Here is a 6,956-nt window from a genome sequence, read left to right on the forward strand (position 1 = left end):
ATAGACGTTCAGTCACAGCTACCCTTCCTTTGTGTTTGGCTGTCTAGAGGGAATGCGCAAAGTCCATCTGTCACCCACCCCAGACATGTACTGGAGGCATGCTGCTGGCACACAGAGCTTTAGGAGCAGAGAAATTTCACCTGAGTCTTTTGCTTTCTTGCCCGAAATGCGCTGGGTATGCCCAGACATGAGTCCCGAGCTCACTGGGCCACTGTATTCAAAACTGGTACCAGGATGCTTGTTTCTAGTCCAGGGAGGACCTGACTTGGCAGTTTGGGCTGAACTGTCCCCATGAGGAGCAGGGTCAAGACTAATTTTCATAAGGCTTTGTCTAAACTGGGATGGCATGGTAAGCAAAAGAATGATGGATTTAACCCAAATCTCTTGACTGGGGGGGAATGTTTAATTTGTTCCGCGTTCTATCCATCATTTGAGTGTCTTTTTCTTTCTCACCCTAAGTACGCCGGGTATGCATAGACATGGGTCCCGGGCTCTCTGTGCCACTGGATTCAAGCTAGCCTGGCTGATCAGGGTGATACCTCGGAACTAGGAAAGACATGGTTTGGCAGTTCGGGCTGGACTGTTCCCATGAGGCGCAGGGTCAAGATTTGATTTGCATATGACTGGGTCCAAACTGTGGTGGCATGGTGAGGAAAAGAACAATGGATCTTTTGACTGGAGGTGAATGGTTGATTTGTTCCACATTCCGTCCATCATTTGAGTGTCTTTATCTTTCTAAAAGTGGCATTTCTAAAATACTAATGTTAAACCCAACATTGCCAGCATTAAGTGTTTATCATTACCATTCCAATGATATAAAACATGACAGAGCTACTCATTCTCAATAAGAAATTACGGCTTAAAGTGTAATAAGGAATTCCCAATGTTAATCTTTGAGAGGGGTAGGCCTCACAGTAGGTAAAAACAAATGTAGGTCTTTTTAACTACCAGAACATGCAAATCTTTAGGGCTTGCCAAGGGGTTTTAAATGCCAGGTTGACATGTCAGTGCAAACTGAACACACAGGTTCTGCAGTGACAGGCCTGATGCATGTTTAAAGGGCTACTTGTGTCGTTGGCACAATCAGTGCTGCAGGCCACTGGTAGTATTTATTTTACAGACCCGGGTCATTGGTTGTGCACGCTACTTGGGACCTACAGGTAAATAAAATATACCAATTGTGGATAAGTCAATGAAACCACGCTTAGAGGAGATGCACAAGCTCTTATGCACTGGTCGACAGTGGGAACAAGCAAAGCCAAACAAGAACTGGGGGTTTTTAGAGTTAGGGAATTACTGGGCGCACTGCTCACGGTGGTGCAAGTAATACTGATAGGTCAGGGTGCAAATAGGTGAGGGGATAAATGCCCTAAACCCCTCCAATTGTGTGCAGGGCACACAAAATACAATAACAAGAACAAAAACCTAATGCACACCAGTTATAAATAGTATAGTAAAGGATGTCTCAATGGACATTAGTAAGTACAAGTAACAACATTTGCAGAAAAGGAAAACGAAAGGTGATGCGATTCCTCTTTTATTGCATGGATGGCCAGCCGACACGTGTTTCGTCGTCAAGCGGTAACAATGCTTGCACGACTCCTCAGGGCTGTAGCGCGAAGGTATTGAACCACAGGTCGCTTTGCCGGTGATAATTCCGACCTGGCCCCGCTCGAGACCAGGTTACGTGTTTCCGTAAACCTTTGTGTAGCTCCAAAAATCGCTAAGGGTTCATACAGTAATGGCGCTTAAAGGTAGGTAAATAGTGCTCTGATCGCCTGTAGTTCATCGGTATCACACGATGGTGAAAGCATCCACTCAGAAAGTTCTGGTGATTAAAAAGTGTCTCAGCCTTTGCAACTGAAAATCATGTAGTTGCATTCAGGAATACGATCCGTGTAGTGTTGCGAGAGCCGGCAGGACGAGTAATCCCACGGGAAGGTTCCGCACCCGGAACCTTCCCGTGGGATTACTCGTCCTGCCGGCTCTCGCAACACTACACGGATCGTATTCCTGAATGCAACTACATGATTTTCAGTTGCAAAGGCTGAGACACTTTTTAATCACCAGAACTTTCTGAGAGGATGCTTTCACCATCGTGTGATACCGATGAACTACAGGCGATCAGAGCACTATTTACCTACCTTTAAGCGCCATTACTGTATGAACCCTTAGCGATTTTTGGAGCTACACAAAGGTTTACGGAAACACGTAACCTGGTCTCGAGCGGGGCCGAGTCGGAATTATCACCGGCAAAGCGACCTGTGGTTCAATACCTTCGCGCTACAGCCCTGAGGAGTCGTGCAAGCATTGTTACCGCTTGACGACGAAACACGTGTCGGCTGGCCATCCATGCAATAAAAGAGGAATCGCATCACCTTTCGTTTTCCTTTTCTGCAAATGTTGTTACTTGTACTTACTAATGTCCATTGAGACATCCTTTACTATACTATTTATAACTGGTGTGCATTAGGTTTTTGTTCTTGACAGTGGGAACAAGCTCAGAATCCTAAGGGCAAAACAACCAGCAGAAAGTGGAGGTAAGCAGGCAATAAGTTCGGGAAAGGCCACCTTAAGGCTCCCAGGTCTGTCACATGTCCCCCAGTTAAAAGTGGCGAGAGCTACCTATATTCTAGGGAGTTCTAATCACTAAGATGGAAGAACCTGGAAAGACCATCAGCATTGGCATGGTCTACCCCAGCTTTGTGTTTCCCCCTAAAGTCCATTCCCTGAAGGGAGATGGACCACCTCAACAATTTTGGATTCTCACCGCACAGTTGCATTTGCCACGTGAGGGGCCTGTGGTCTGTCTGAAAAAGGAAGTGGGTCCCAAACAGGTATGGTCTTAACTTCTTCAGTGCCCAGACCACTGCAAAGGCTTCTTTTTCAATAGCACTCCACCTCCAATCCCTGGGACGTAACCTCCTAGAGTTGAAGGCTACAGTTTGGTCCATGACTTCTTCATTAAGTTGTGAAAATACTACCCCTATGCCAAAGTGTTGAGAGGCATATGTCTGAACAATAACCTCCTTGCTGTGTATAAGGTCTGCTTTAGGGGATCAAATGATATTTGCCATGCCTCTGTCCAAACGATATTCCTGGGCTGTTTCTTCAACGTCAGACTATCAAGGGGGCAACAATGGTGCCATATTCCTTGACAAAGCTCCTATATTACCCTGTGAGGCCTAAGAAGATTCTCACCTCAGTTTGGGTCTTGGGGGGGCTCCCATACCATGATAGTCTCTATCTTGGCCTGGAGGGGCTGCTCTCTGCCCCGCCCCACCGGGTGTTCTACGTACACCACAGACCCCTGTCCTGTCTGGCACATACTGGCCTTGACCGTCAAGCCTGCCTGTTACAGGGCCAGAAGCACTTGCTGCAGGTGAAAAAGGTGGTCCTTCTAGCTGCTACCGAAGACTGCACTGACATCCAAGTAAGCAGCACTGAAGGCCTCCATTCCAGCCCATACTTGGTTCACCAGCCTCTAGAAGGTGGCAGGAGCATTCTTGAGTCCAAAGGGCATCACTCTAAATTGATAGTGGCTCTCTGGATTGGAGAAGACTGACCTCTCCTTGGCTCCTTCAGTTAGGGCAATCTGCCAGTGCCCTGATGTAAGCTCAAAGGTACTTAAGAACTGGGCAGCCCCAACCTGTTTGTCAGGTAATCGGCCAGGGGGGTCAGATGAGCATCAGTTCTGGTGACTGAATTGAATTCTGTAATCCAAACAGAACCTGAGTTTAGGTGTTGTACCTATCGGGCAGCTTTTGGTACCAGCAGCACAGGGCTGGACCAGGGGCTACTGGAGGGTTCACTCAACCCCAACTCCAGCATCTTTGAAGCCTCATATTTGATGCTGGTCCTCACCTCATCAGACAGCCTGTAAGTTTTATTCTTGACAGGGAGGCTGTTTCCTTTGTCTACATCATGGGTACACAGGTGGGTATTCCCATGGATGAGGGAGAAAATAGAGGAGTACTGTCCCAACAACTGGTGGCAATTCCTCTGCTATTCAGAAGTCACAGTAAGGGAACGGTTCATATCTTCCACTGACCAATCCTTCCCCTTGGAGTCTAAGAGGTCGGGGGAAGTTCACCCGCAGCATGGTGAGCTCAGAACTCTCAAAGTGTGGTTTGAGACTTTGTTTCTGGGAGTCTTGAGATCCACCGGGTAGGTGACCTCCCCCTTTCTCTCAACTATATCACAGGGCCTTGTCCAATGTTCTTAGAGGGCTCTGGCCTCCACGGGTTCCATCAACTAACGCTTTCTGTCCAGGTTGTAATTTCACAGGGGAAGCCATTTGTTCATACCACTGCTTCACTATTTCTTGGCTGGCCTCTTAGTTGTGAGAAGCTTCTTCCACAACTTGCCCATTTGGCTTCTGATGGCTGGCATTTAGCTAACTATATCCTGGGGAGTTTTTCTTGGAGCTAGCTCCCACCCTTCCATCACCAATCTAAAAGGGCCCCTTACAGTGTGTCCATACAGAAGCTCAAAGAGGCTAAAGTCATCTCACTTCTGTGGCACCTCTCTGTAAGCAAAGGGGAGGCATGGCAAGAGGATATCCTGCGTATGCCTTGAGGCCTCAGGAAGGCCTTTGATCCTGCCCTCAGGGCCTTGTTGAACCTTTCAACAAGCCCATTGGTTTGTGGATGGCTGGGGTTGAATAACTGTAAGTCACTCCATGCTCCTTCTACATTAACTTAATATAAGCAGACATGAAGTTCGTGCCACTGTCAAACACAAATTCCTTGGGAAAACCCACTGGTGGAAATCCCCATTAGGGCATTAGCCATTGCAGGTGCAGTTGCAGTCCTCAGAGGTATGACCTCTGGGGATCTTGTGGCATGGTCCATCAGTACCAAGATAAACCTGTTGCCATCAGTACCAAGATAAACCTGTCTGGGGATCCATAGGCCCAACAATGTTGATGAGAACCCTGTCAATGGGTGTGCCAATGAAAGGTAAGGGATTAAGGGGGCTTTTAGCCTCTGCCCTGTCTTCCAACTGACCTGGCAGGTCATGCAAGTCCTTCAGAATCCATATGAGAAAATCTTCATCTGGGGTAAATACAAGTGGGGGACAAGCCTGACAAAAGTCTTGTCCTGCCTCAGATGTACTGCGAGGGGTATTTCATGAGCCAGTTCCAGTAAGAAGGCCCTGTAGCATTGAGTAATTACCCGTACCCTTGTTGCCCGATGCACAGGTGCCTTAGGCCCACGATACAGGAGGTTGCCCTTCCAGCAAAGGTAGTTATTCTTAGAGGCATGACCGGCTGCCTGGGCTTCGGTCTGTTGCCTCATGTCCTCCAGGGTTGCGAACTCTTTCTGTGACTTACAGAATTTTTCCTCGGTGGGTCCTACCTCCACTTGCCATCCGGCAAGCTCAGGCAGGTGACCATGAAAGGCAAAGTACTCCTCAGTGGGCGTGGGTTAGCCACCTCTGGTGCTCTAGCCACCGCTACTGGAAGACATTCAGGGGCTGGTTTCCCACACCCCTTGCCTTTCCCTCTTTTGGCAACTGTCTGGGCCAATCTTCCACGCTCCAGCCCTCTTTGATTCCCTTCCTGGGCAGCCATGGACCTGGTGGTAGCACATAACCCAACCTTTTACAGGTGTGCCTAAAGCTCCACTTCCTTCCAGGTGTTAGGAATTAACATTGACAAGTGTGTTTCATTCTGGTTCGTGCATTTTAAGTAGACCCCTTAGCGTCAAAATACGTACTTTCCTGACGCTCCCTAAGGGGGATAAGGTGGAGCTGGGCCCTCCCATCATTGCTTGGCTTACTTTCTGTGACCACGCCCCCTTCCCACTTCCTGGTTCCTGTTCGTGTTGCTTTGCTGCCGTCTAGAGCTCTGCTGGGCTCTGTCTTCTAAATTGCCTGATACCTGATTTACCTGACCCTCTGCTACTCGTTTTTCTGCCCTGTGAGTGAGCGTGTGGTGTCAGGTTGTGAAAGCGGTATTCCATGCCGCTTCGTTTTCAGTGAACGCGACGCCCTGCTATTCCTCACGCATTTTGCGGGCGTATTTTCGGTTCACTCTCTGCTTTATACTGATGTTGCTACCACTATTACTTCTTTGGTTTACCCCTTTGCTTTAGTGGTTTTTTCCTCTGAGAGTGAGCGCTCCGCCCTATCCTCCTAGGGGCCGGGTGTCTCACCTCCTGAGTGGGTGCTGCTCCGCTGTATTTCGCCCCCTGTGCAGCCGGTCGGTGCCCCTCACTCCTTTTCTGTTTGGTGTGTGTTTTTTCTGGTGTCTGGTGTTACTGCTCCGCTGGCCTGGTTCCTCTTAGTCAGCCGGCCAGTTCACCTCACCTACCCTTACCAATTGCTTTGCGTCAGAGGTGTGTTGAGTCCTTCGTGAGTCCTGCTTGGACCCCTCCCTGATTCTGGACTCATCGTTGACGCCGGCCCGATCTACAATTGGGGTAAGATCCATGAGTGCTCACACTTGTCAATGTTTTATGGTGTTTCATGTAAGCATAGGGATTGTGTTTATTCCTACCTTGATCTTTGTTTCCTAGCCTGGACCACCCACCCCCGGAGACGCCTTTTCTACTATTCTGTTACCCCACGTATGAGGAGAGTGGTGGACACTCCTTGGGTAAATTCCCTCATACTTTTAGGATACAGCAGATAGGAGTGTGGTCTACTTTGTTAGCGCATTCCTGCTGCTGTGTCTTGGAGGTGTGGGGATTTGTCTTCGCTCCCGTGGAAGTTGGCCCTTCTCCTAACAGAAAGCCAAGCCCACGAATTTTCCCTCCCCTGAGCGAGGATGAATTCCGACACATCTATGGAGGCGTCAGGCCCGGTACCACAGACCCTTTCCATGGAAGATTTAATGGCAGCTTTTGTGGCCCTACAGACAGAAGTAGGAAGATTAGGTACAGAAAATCAGAGGCTAGTTGCGGAAGTCCATCAATTGAGAACAGGCACCATCCCTAAAGTCCGCAAAAGTT

Source organism: Lissotriton helveticus, chromosome 7 (genome assembly GCF_964261635.1).
Source record: "Lissotriton helveticus chromosome 7, aLisHel1.1, whole genome shotgun sequence".
In the NCBI taxonomy this organism is placed as follows: Eukaryota; Metazoa; Chordata; class Amphibia; order Caudata; family Salamandridae; genus Lissotriton; species Lissotriton helveticus.